This window comes from Magnolia sinica, chromosome 18 (genome assembly GCF_029962835.1).
Source record: "Magnolia sinica isolate HGM2019 chromosome 18, MsV1, whole genome shotgun sequence".
Classification (NCBI taxonomy): Eukaryota; Viridiplantae; Streptophyta; class Magnoliopsida; order Magnoliales; family Magnoliaceae; genus Magnolia; species Magnolia sinica.
In genome coordinates this window covers 50434383-50448011 of record NC_080590.1, presented here as the reverse complement: position 1 = coordinate 50448011, position 13629 = coordinate 50434383, and positions in this window count along the sequence as shown.

Here is a 13629-nt window from a genome sequence, read left to right as displayed (position 1 = left end):
CAAGTTTGATTGACCTTATTAATGGGTTGGATGTTAAATAAACATTATGTATCTACTTATGATGGGCCCCATGAAGTTTTTAATGCTGGGTGTTCATTCACCACTATTTCATATGGTGTGGTCCACTTGAGATTTGGATCTGCTTAATTTTTTAGACCACATCCCAAAATGGTATAGAAAAATGGATGGATGGCGTGATATACAACACATCATCAAGGTGGGCCCACAGTAAGGTTAACACCCATTAAGGTCTCACCTAGGTAACACCTAATCCGCTCCCCATCAAATGACTCTAGAAATGTTAATATGTCCATGTGTAAGGTATTTTTCGGTAATTGAAGTTGCAAAGAAAAAATTCCATTCCACGTTTATAACCAGTACCTTACCTTTACACTTTTGTGACATATCTCTGTATATAATGATAGCAGTTTTGGATTATTTTTCTCTAATAATAAGTGTTTAGGAGAGCCTTAAATCTTAAGATTTGAAATGATGTAAAAACAATTTCTAATATAGATAGGGTATTTTATGGATTTTTAAGAAGTGCTAGTAAACAAGACATTTTATCATTTCAAGAGACCTCTAATGACTACTTTCTCTCTCCCATGATCTCTCTTCCTTCCTATCTTAATGTGCAATACACATGGAATAACCATACTTTTAGTGAAACTTTTGTCGTCTCTGTAATCTCATTCCCTTAAGGAGCTTCTTCCACTTTAAGAGTAATGCTCGACCTTTGTCCTAATATAGTATTGTAGACACCTCACCTGAAATGAGATTAAAACTACTATTTCACTTTAGTTAGGCTTCAATAAAAATGTCTTCACAAGGCTTGATATCTATCAAGCAATTATATGACTCGGGCAAGATGAGTTTTTAGGTGAGTCTCGAGAACATTTGGTGGACCAAATCAGTAGATCAAGGGGCCACCCAATCCGATTTCGACCAAATCACGAGGACCCTCTAGAAGCTTGAAACACACATTATTATGATAAATCCACCTCTAGCCAGCCCAAAATACCTTATCAAACCATATGGCTGAATAGAAATTATCATGGGCACAATGCAGAGATGGTTAACGGGTCAGATTGATTGACTCACAACCTGAATAAATCAGATATATATCAATTGATTATCCAAAATACCTAGAAATTATGAATCAACACAACTTTAATCAAATCACATTTGTCAGACTCCAAAGGTACCAAAAATTTACACAAGTTCAGTCAAAAGGGTCCCTGACACCTCCCAAAGACAATCACCAGACCTGGTTGAATGATGCCTAGGTCCATTAAAAGATAGACTCTTAGGAAACCTTGAAACCCCTCATACACAATGTTTATAAGGCAGAAAAGGATTTAAAAAAATGCACAGCGAGTACTTAAGGTACCATTGTGCGAAATAGCACCCACTGCCAGCGGGATGATTACCTTGCCCAAAGAAACTGTCACGACATAAAAAAGAAAGCCTATAGGTCTATAATCGCATAGGTTAGGGTAGTGTCGAGCAAAGGTCAGGACAATTGCTATCATGTCCCATGAGTGATATCTCTCAAGAAGCTACCAGGCCAAACTCGTTCTACCGGACGCCGACTTGACCCACTCTTTGGCTCTCCTGGTCAATGCTGCATGTCGTCCCCAATAAAGCTGTCAAGTTTGGATGAGGATACCGTTTTAGGAGGGTGATTTCCTTTTAGTGTCATTTTCTTCCTTGTGTTCCTTGTGTCTAGCTTTTATTTCTTCCATTAAGGGAGATTTAGGAAAAGATGGAATAGGAAGATATATTTCCAGAATGAACAAGATACGGGTTATCTAGGGTACTGGTTGAAGATATGTTTAAACCCCACACAACAAACCATACAAGGAACAATGGCAGGGGTAGAGGGTCATGGGGGAAGTCTAGGCCAACTAAAGAGGGAGCTTGAGTGATTCGACTATCAGAGTACGGTCGCCAGTAGGCTATTGCATGTGTTAAAAGCCTCTCTAACTTCTGCCTAGTCCAAAAAAAGCCTAACAACGTTGTCACCCTGCCCAAATAAGAGAATGAATATTTTGAGATGAATAAGTTATTGAAGTTAAAAAAGGAGGGTTAGAATTAGGGACATCCAACCATCCATTTTGTAAAAAAAAATGTGTCTAGTTTTCTATTTCCTTCTCACATCTCAAATCAAACTATACTCCCCTCAATATATCCCAAGGACGTTCGCAACATTTACATATACATATTGCTTCTGCACTCCTTTCTTTTTTGCATTCTTCTTTTTGGTTTTTATTTTTCCTACTCTCGTGGTCCTAAAACTCAATGGAGTATCGCCTAATGTAGTGACGACCTCTTTAAATCCCAAAAAATCATAATATCTTGTAGAAACTGCATGTTGCACGGGTGGAAAAAGGTTGTCTAACCCCTTACTTTTTCGTCACCTAGACCATTATTCAAAATCAACAATCGTAGGCCAATCGCGGGAGTCATTTGGACTAAAAGTTTTTATGATTCCCTAGGCTTTAAGCGATTTTACGATTTTCAGTAGACTGCGGATTCTTAAGCTTCATTTGGGTAGTGGCGATTCTAGTTTAAGCATATTATAATACCTAAGTCAATACCACATCCCTCTACTCCCAAAATACCAAAGTGCAAAAAAAGAAAAAAAGGAACTGCCAAAGAAAGTGAGGGTGTTTTGTACTCTTACGTTGGAGTGTTCATGAGTATACACGAAATGGATGTGAATGATTAATGAATATCCTCATATATTAAAGGTCATCTAATAAAAATATTTATTTTTATTTCTTAAAAAAGTTATTTTATTATATTATATAGCTAGTGGGAGACATTTTTACCTCTAAAATTAGTTCCCACCAATGGATGACGTTTTATACTTAAAGGACATGAAAATACATTTTAAATAAAGTTATGGATATTTATTCAGAATTCAAAAATGTGTATGTTGTACAATATGTGATTAAGATTTCATCTACAAATGCCACTCAATGGTTTATATTTATTTAAAAAGAAATGTAAACAACCTTAGCGCACATAGACTTTCTCTCTCGCTAGAGCCGACTAATTTCCCCAATCACACTTGGTAACTTATAGCTAGGTACTTATAAGGTTACCTTTGTAAAAAGAAAGCCAGGTGGGTGGAACTTTTATTAGATCCACCCTATCTATCATATACACTGCCCCATTGTAACTATTAAACCTAAAAATCATGATAATCCAAAACTTAGACCACATCATGGGGAAATGTGGGAAAGGAATGCTTACGGTTCGTTTTGTATAGGGCCTACCATGGTGTTTATTGCCATCCATATCTGATGTGCCTGATTGTAATGAAAGAATTGCCCGAAAATCATAAATTCCAAGACGGGTCATGCCAATTAAATTTTAGGTATACGTTTATATGTTGGCTACCTAAGAGTTGAATCACCTTGATTTAAAGCTGTTGTTTATCTGATGGAGTAGATGGTGTGCATGTTAGGTTGTTTAACTTACACTAGTGAAAGAAACCCACGTAGGTACTTAGGTGAGGTACCCAAGTAACTTTTTTTTTTACTCACCTCTCTCTCTTCCTCTCTGTCCACTTTCCGTTGCATGTGTCATACACCTTAGTTCTCCACTCGAGAACCTACTCATTTTTGGGGTCATGCCATAAAATGAGCTGGTAAAATGGATGAATGGTGTGGATAAAACACATACATCATAGTAGGCTCCACAAGGTTAGGTCACAAGGCAATCCCTATCCATCTATGCATGCCTTAGAATCGATTTCCATATATAATGTGTCTCATTAGCTGGACAATCCTGATAGAAAGAAAACCCTGCCATGTTGATGTAGAGTAGGCTGCAGATACATTCTTAGCACAACTGAACCAAAATAAGCTTAAACAGAAGCAGAAGTAGTTTATCAGAACTAGTCCCAAGCATGTCCAGTTTGAAGAAATTCATTCAGGATATGGAGAAATTGTGATTTAAAGTATGGACCGTAAAATAGTCATAACTTTTTATCCGGGCATCGTCACAAAATGCACAACCTATCAACGTTTATACAATGATGCTTATGAGGTCAACCGACTTGCTATACCAACCAAATTCATTCATTTTGCAAGAAAACACACGCCTCTAGTTCAAAATTATGATTTTAGAAAAAAATAATAATTAGAGATTTCATTTTTATCATCATATCTTCTTATTCTTGTAGTTTTAAGATTTTCATCTTTTTTAGAAGTTTCTTGTAAAAATGTTGGGAATGCTTTGATAAGGTTTTTTTGGACATTTCTATTTTTGAAAAATTAGGCTTTGAATAAATATTTTTACTATTTTGGATAATTTTAAATTAGGGTTTGGGTTTTCTTTATTAGTGGTATAATTGAAAAATCATACACACATTATTCGATAAAATTACCTGAGTTTTCCTCTTATTTCTTGTGGACTTAAGAATTATCCTTGTGGATTTAAGGTTTTAATTAATTAAAGAAGATAGTGATCTTCTTCTTTGTTATTGTACGCTCTTTCCCTCATTAGTTGGTATCAAAATAAAGCTTTTCCTTGATTCGATGGGCATATAATAATGGTTTAGGCAACAACCCCATGAATGGTGCTCCAAAGAATAATCCGTTGACGGTGGCAGCATTTAAAGCTTTCTAATGGGAGAATCTGCGAGCCATGCAAGGTCCGAAGGCAAAAATCAATCGTTTGACAAGGACATTAGGACATACCTATGTCCGTAATGATGAGCAACCTGAGATTGGCGATGGAGATCTCAGTCGTCATGTTCGTGTTGTGGCAATAGTAATGAATTGCAGATAGAGGTGTACATGAGTCGAACCGAGTTGAGCTTGACACAACTTGATTCGGCTTGGGCACTAGTTGACTTCTGCTCGAACTCTACTCGGCTCGGTCCTCAACCCTGACTGGCCAGCGTAGCTCGATTCGATCAGCAGCTCGGGCCAATTCGAGCCAAGTTTGAGCCAAGATCGATCCGAGTTCGTCTTTGTAGCATTTTCACAAGCACATGGACTGCACCTTCAAATTCTATACATAGGGTCCAGGAAATCAAATCCATTCGTCATATTTGATCGATCCTTAAAGGGATTTGGTCGGTGAGGTCTAGGGTCCAGGCAGTCAACGTTGACTGCTTTTTTTTTTTTCTTTTTTTAAAAGTTTTGTACATAGGGTCTGTGGGCTCCACTAGAGAGATTCGTTCCGTCCATTCGATTGGGCGGATAAGATAGTTTGAGGTTTAAAGATAATGTAAAACTAAAATCTTGGTGGTCGTCAATTTAACGGTCAAAATTGATATTTGTGATTTTCGTGGTGCTAAATATGTTTAGATTGAAGTCAGATGTTTAGATATCATTAATAGACCTATGAGGAGTTTACTGGATGGTTTAAATTGATGATTGGTCAGGTATGTACGATTAGATAAGGCTCGAAATGCAAGGAAAAAGTGGATAAGTTCATGTACTTGGAAGTGGGGTTGTTGGGTCATGAATTCGACGGTTAACTAGGTTTATACATGGGTACTAGATGAGATGAACAAAATAGATTTAAAGGTGGATATGTCTACAAGTGAATGAGATGATTTGAAGTTGGTTTAACATGCTGGCGGTCCAATGGCTAAGTGGAGGGTTGGATATCTTTACTCGGTGATGTGTGACTATTTCAATGGTTGGTTTGACAATTAGTCGAGTATACGTAACTATATTGGGTTTTGAGTGTAGTTATAAGGTGTACAATGGTCTAAGTGTGTGTACTTAGTGCAAGTTCAAGTGTTGACCTCCTAAAAGTACGTTTTTGATTTAGGGTGTGCACTAGGATACACACTCATGTACCTATACGAGTGCATAAATTTTCCTTATTACACGCTCTTTTGCTGCATCAATTGGTATCGGAACAAGGCATTTCCTCGATTCGATACATCTAACAATGGTTCAGGCAATAATCCCATGGATCGTGCTTTAGGTGAGAATCCTATGACAATGACAACGTTTGAAGCTTTTCAGCAGGAGAATCTGCAAGCCATATTGTAAGGACTGCAAGCAAGGATTGATCATTTGATGAAGACCTTAGGATAGACCTATGTTCTTAATGATGATCAACCTAAGGTTGAGAATGGAGATCGCGATCATCATATTCATGTTGTAACAACAATAATGAATTGTAGATCACCACTCGATAATGGTGAGTTTATTGATGGAGAGATTGATGATATGATTCTTCGGAGAGAAGAACGAAGAGGTGAAAGGTAGGAGTAAGATAGAGATTACATGATGAAGGTTAACCTCTCCAGTTTCAATGACCAACTTCACATCAAGGACTTCCACCATTGGCTTCTTGAAGTTGAATGATTCTTCTACTATATGGAGATTCCTGAGGAGAAAAAGGTTAAGCTCATGGCCTACAAGTTGGAAGGTGGGGCATTAACCTGGTGAGAATAACTTAACCTTTTACGAACTAGACAAATGAAAGCGTCAATCCACACGTGACAACAATTGAAGTAGTTGATGTGAACACGATTCTTGTCGATCGACTATGACCAGGTATTGTTTTAGCAATACCAAAATTATCGGCAGGGTAGCCAATCCGTGAGAGTACACAGAGGGATTTTGTTACTTGTCTACGAGAAATGATCTGGTCGAGACCAAGTCCTAGTAAGTCACTAGATTTACTGGTGGATTATGTACGATGATCCAAGATTAGGTTCAGATGCATCGCATCTGGACAATAAACGAGGCAATCAAGTTGGCTACGCAAGTAGAGATGCAACTGGAGTATCTCAATACGCGAAACTATGCTTTAAACAAGATGACTACTATTGAACTTTCACCCAATACAACATAGTCTTTAGAGAAGGATCCTATGAAGGGTGTTCTCAACTTCCTCCAACCACGAACCGATATTTAGGAAGCTAAGTTAGACCTTAAAGAGTAACAACCAATGATGTTAGTTCAAGTGGAAACCCTAAACCAATGATGTTGGTTCAAGTAGAAACCCTAACGCCTATACTCCACCTCAACTGGACAAGTGCTACTGATGTGGAAACGCGGTTGCCGATCCAATTGATTGCATGAAGAAAAGAAAGTTTCAGTGGACTGAGGAGGCAGACCGAAGCTTTATAAAGATTAAGGAGTAATTGTCTACCAAGCTAATTCTGGTGCTCCTTAGGCTTTGATAAGCTATTCAAGGTAGAGTGCAATGCTTCTTGTGTAGGTATTAGATGCCTGATATCTCAAGAGGGCATATTTGTAATATTTTATAGTGAGAAGCTAAGTGAGGCTTGTAAGAAGTTATTGAAATACAAGTTAGAGTTATATGCAATCGTCCAGGTCCTGTGCCATTAGAGACACTATCTGATCTAGAAGGAGTTTATCTTTTATATAGACCATTAAGTCCTTAAATATATTAACTGTCAAGTTAATGTCAATCGTGTGCATACTAGACGAATTTCTTTCTTGCATGAATTCACATTTGTGTTCAAGTATAAAGTAGGGTAACGGAATAAAGTTGTTGATGTAGTTAATAGATGAGTGGTCTTATTGGTTATCATAAGTAACGAGGTTGTAGGGTTTGAACGCCTTAAAGAATTATATACAGATGACAACAACTTCAAGGATGCATGGGCTAGATACTAGACATGTCATCCGAGTGACATGCATACCCGAGACAATTTTCTCTTTAAAGGAAACCAACAATGCATTCCACGGACTTTACTGTGAAAGAGCATCATTTAGGAGTTACATGGCAATGACCTCAGCGGTCACTTAGGGTGAGACAAGATGATAGCCCTTTTGGAGGAGCAATACTTATAACCATAGTTGAATATGGATATTGGGAAAGCAATGCAAATATGCCACATATGCCAAAAATTTAATGGGCAATCATAAAACGCGGGCCTTTACATGTAACTGACATTCCTTGGGAGGACTTCTCTATATACTTCATGCTAGGTTTTTTGCAGACCTAGCAAGGTATGGATTCAGTATTTGTGGTGAGTGATAAGTTCTCTAAGATGGCTTATTTCATCCCATAGAAGATGACTCTAGATGAGACCCATGTTGCTAATTTGTTCTTCAGAGAGGTTGCACAACTACATGATATCTTCAAGACTATTACTTTAAATCGCGATACCAAAGTTCTGGCAAGTCAACATTTGAGGTGATGTATGGTCATATTCCTAGATATATATTAAACTTGGGCTCTTTGCTTAAGTAACCGGGTATAAATGTGACTGCATAAAATATAGTAGAACATATGATGTCAATGCATGCCGAGGTCAAAAAAAGTTACAGGAATCTAATGCCAAGAATAAGAAAGAATTTGATAAACATCTATGCCAAAAGGTGTTTAAAGTGGGTGATAATGTACTAATTCACTTGCATGAGAGGTTTCCAACTGGGACATCTAATAAGCTGAAGAATAAGAAGATGGGCCTTGTTTCGATACTCAGGAAAATTAATGATAATGTTTAAATCGTTGATCTTTCCGAGGACTTGGAAATCTCACGAACTTTCAAACCTGTATGAGTATCGTGAGCTAAATACTTTAAATAACTTGGAGACGAGTTCTTTTCAAGTTGAGGGAACTAATGTAGAGTGGGCTGCATATATATTCTTAGCATAGTTCGGCAAAAAAAAAAGAAGCCTAAAACAGAAGTAGATGTAGTCCGTCTGAATTGGGCTTGGTCTTACATAGGGAATGATGTAACTGGGCCCCGGGCATGTCCGATTTAACAAAATTTATTCTGGATAAGAAGAAATTATAGTTTGAAGTGTGGACCATAAAATAACTGTAACTTTTGACTTGGGCATCATCACGAAATGCATGACCTAATGATCTTTATGTAATGATGCTTTAGAGGTCAACTAGCCTACTATACTGGTTGAACTTGTCCATTTCATAAGAAAACCCACGCCCCGGTTCAAGATTGTGATTTTATGAAAAAATTGTTATTAAAAAAATGCATTTTCATCGCACCTCCTTATTTTTGTAGTTTTAAGATTTTCATCTATTTTAAAAGTTGTTTGCAATAATGCCAGGAATGTCTGTAAGATTTATTTGAACATTTATATTAATAGAAAATTAAGCTTTGAAGATAGATTTTTATTATTATAGATAATTTTGAATTAGAGTTTGTGTTTTGTTTTATTAATCGTGCAACTGAAAAACCATACACATATTATTTAATAAAAATATATAAGTTTCTCTCTCTCTCTCTCTGTTATTATTATTATTATTTTTTTATAAATTCTTTTTAGATTTAAGTACTATCCTCGTGGGTTCAAGATTATGATTAATTGGGAAGATGATGATGATCTTCTTCTTCTTTGTTATATGTTGTTTCCACATCACAATATGACTCTATTATACTTGGGTTCTTCTAGCTCCAAGTTACCACCTCCCTCACGTAGTGGGCCTGGTCGTGCTAGGCCTGAAAGAGGATAATTCCAGTGCTCAAGTCTATTGCTCACGTGTTAGACTTGAATTGATGTGAGCACACGTATGAAAGATTAAGCCAATCATGGTCTTATTGGTTGTCATAAGTAATGAGGTCATAGGGTTTGAGTGCCTCAAAGAATTATATACAGATGACAACAACTTCAAGGATGCGTGCTCTAGATACTAGACATGTCATCCGAGTGACATGCATACCCGAGACAATTTTCTCTTTAAAGGAAACCAACAATGCATTCCACGGACTTTACTGTGAAAGAGAATCATTTAGGAGTTACATGACAATGACCTCAGCGGTCACTTAGCATGAGACAAGATGATAGCCTTTTCAGAGGAGCAATACTTCTAACCATAATTGAAGATGGATATTGGGAAAGCAATGCAAATATGCCACATATGCCAAACATTTAATAGACAATCATAGAATGCAGGCCTTTACATGTAACTAACGTCCCTTGGGAGTAGAGATAGGCATCGGACCGAGTCGGATCGGATTGGGTCCAACTCGACTCAGGTCGAATTCTATATGGCCCAACTCGAACTCGGACCGATCCGGGACCGAGTCCAAGTCATCTGACTCGGACTGATCCGAATCCCTGTTGGCCTGAATCGAACCGAGTCCGACTTAATCAGGAAAATCGAGTCGGATCGGATTGGGCAAGGTTCGGATCGAACTAGGATTTTCTTTCTTTGAGCCGGGATTATCGGGAGTTTGGATGGGTGTGGCGAGGATCGAACTGGGATTTTCATTCTCCAAGCTAGGATTGTCGGGAGTTGGGATGGGTGTGGCGAGAATCAAGCTGGGGTTTTTGGGCGTTGGGATGGATGATGCAGAGAAGTGGCGTTGGAAGAGGTATATAGACTGGAGGCGGAAGCGAATGATGGAAGCCATGGATTCTTAGACGGAGAGAAAGAGGTTTTAGGCTCCGTGGTCCCTCGCCTCCCAATGTTCTTCCTTTCAGGGTTTTAGCTAGTAATGGAGTGATTAGCTGATATTTCATGAGAGAAGATTTGCAAAGCACAAATGCGTGTACAGCCCTTCACGTCCGTGCGCGGTCACACATGCCAATATGACACATGTAGTAGAACCCATATTTCTGTGAACTACATTGATTAGATCTTCATGCTTAAATTAGGCCATTTCACTCTCTAGGTGGGCCATATTATAAAAACAAATGGATGGCTAAAAAGAGATGTGTTTCCATCCGTTCGTTTTCTAGCACATGATTTAAACAGTGCCTCCGCCTGATGGAAGGCCACGATCTTGTATAATTATGACTTGTTGTTATGTCTGCATATGCATGAGCAAACACGCGTGTGGGCTTAGCACACCTCAACGATTTAAAGCTAATATTCCATATACATTTCTTTTGGTTTTTAAATATTGGGCATACTCCATTGCTTTAAGAGTACTATAAGTCAGTCATTGATCAGTGGCCTACAAACTCATAAATGTAAGGACACGTGTCGCCATCTTAGTACTCCCTGTCAGAATGATAGCTAAGGGAAATGGCAATGCAGGGGTGACTGGCCTTTTCTCCGCCGATTCCTGCCGTCAATAGCCGTATCAATCAGTCCTTGCGGATCTTCTCTCTCTTGTAAGTTGGATTCCCTGACGCCGTCATCATCACAAATCATCACCTTAGCCTTAGTCTTGTAGTCCACGGGCTACTGAGTGAACTTGTTATCCGTTCGCTGGGATATGTACGGATGATGATCAGAGCCATTCAATCTGTACATCCTTTGCACAGGGAAAGATTTTGGGCATGCCAGAGCTAGAGAGAGTTCTGCCATTCCTTAGTTGGACATATTAGATCGTAGGATAATGAACGGTTCAGATTTAAGTCTATTTCATGTCATTAGTACATCCAATGTGGACCGCCAGTCGACTACCCACGGGAAGCAGCTTCAATAGATCCTCGTATCCAGAAAGTTCCGTAGATCTCTGACTGTAGGGCCAACCATGGTGAAGATCCCTCCATCTTTCCAAACGAATACTTCCATCTCTCTCTCCCTCTCTCTCTACACTGAAATTCATTTCATATAACAAAAACCCAGGAATGTTATCAACGGAGCAGTCCTTAAAACCGCACAAAATCTCTGAAATGTTCTAAAAGTTCACCCTCGCCTTCAAGACCAAAACATTGAATTCTTTGCTGAAGATGACACCGAATGTGACGACGCCTACAACAATAACCATAACGATCTCTCTCTCTCCTTAACTCCACCGACGAGATCATCACCGACCAAAGTGTTGTCGTAATCAAACCCGACCACAACAAAACACCACCACCCCTCTCCCAAAACAACTACAATAATCCTCAAACCCTCCATAATATAATTTCTTCTCTTTCGCCACCATTTCCTCCTTCAAGGCTTCCTATCTCCATCTCCAGACCGCTCCGGGTCAGGTCTTGTCGGTTCGGTGTGGTTCCCATCGATTTGGGCATTTGGATCGGATCTGTCCGGATAGACCTCTATTTGGACCCGACCCGAAAAACGATCGGATCTGGATTTCCACACTCGATCAGGCCCAATTTAGGCCGTCGGTTCTGTTCGGAATGGGTCTGATCGGATCGGATCGAGTCGGATCCACCGGATCGGGTCAGAAATGCCCACCTCTACTTAGGAGGACTTTTCTATATACTTCATGCTAGGTTTTCTGTGGACCTAACAAGGTATGGATTCGGTATATGTGGTGGTTGATAAGTTCTTTAATATGGCTTATTTCATCCCGTGGAAGACGACTCTAGATGAGACCCATGTTGGTAATCTGTTTTGCAGAGAGGTTGCGCAACTACACGCTATATTCAAGACTCTTACTTTAGATCGCGTTACCAAGTTTTGGCAAGTCAACATTTGAGTTGATATATGGTCATATTCCTAGATATATATTAAACTTGGGCTCTTTGCTTAAGTAAGTGGGTATAAATGTGACTGCATAAAATATAGCGGAACATATGGTGTCAATGCATGCCAAGGTCTAAAAAAGTTACAGGAATCTAATGCTAAGAATAAGAAAGAATTTGTAACATCCCTGATTTTTTCCAACTTGGCAATGGACGTCCTTGGACGTAGAACTGCCATAGGACCTTATTCTGTTGTAATTAGGGCGTAATTTAGTTGAGTATTAATAGCTTGGATCACTTTCTATACAAACTACAAAGGCCCAAGTACCACCTTAGGCAAAAATCAAATAAGACCAAATCCTTTAGAAATTAGGTTAATATTAGCAAGTGCTAAACTAGAGTATTTATGAAATTAACACTAATCACTTTAAATATGATCTACAAGACCCAAACCGTGCAGTATCATTGACATTATATTACCCTGAAATCTAAAATCCATCCCTAAACCCGGTTGCTCTCGGAAGCACACCGAAACTCCGTATCGGACCTAGACCGCACGTCGAAAGTCCGATAACCACAAAACTATACAGTTATGACCGCATTACTGGACTTGACAACCCCCTCGAAAATCAAGTCTTAATTGTGTCTAGAAATGTACAACTTGAGCCTGGAGCAAAGTGTGTGAGGAACGTGAATATCTTTAGAAATAAAATCTGAATTTAAGTAATCTGAGTCGTGTCGCTTGTGGACCAAATATAAGGATTCAGACCGTCAGAATCTGAACCTAATATATCCTCGGATCAGGGACAATGTCCCATACATGGAAATGCACTTGTGGCCCTGATCGAGTGCCTGTGACCGTTGAACTGGAACTGGTATGCCACGGTCAATCTGTAAACCCGATCGGAGCGAAAACTCAGCCTGACCTAGATCCATGGTCAGGGAGCTTAAGTCCGACTGCACGTGGAAAAGGGGCCACCAGAAGTATTCCGTTGGGCTGAAATAGACACCCTTTGGATATAACCTAAGTATACCTTGGCCCTGGGGCCATTCCCATCAGTTCTGGGCCTATATAAGGGCCTTAAACCCCCTCTCTCTCTCATTCCATACGATTTTGCAACCCTAGGAGAGAGAAGAGAGCAAAAAGAGAAGGAAAGAGAGAGAAAGTGAGAGAGAAAGTAGGAGAGAGTTCCTTGTATCTGAGCCCATCGCTCCACGTGCTGAATCGACCTATCTGTATCGCTATACTGACGATTCTAATTCCATTTTTGGGTAAGAAATCCTAACCCTAATATGTTTTAGGGATTCAGGTAGAGTAAATGGTGAAATAGCT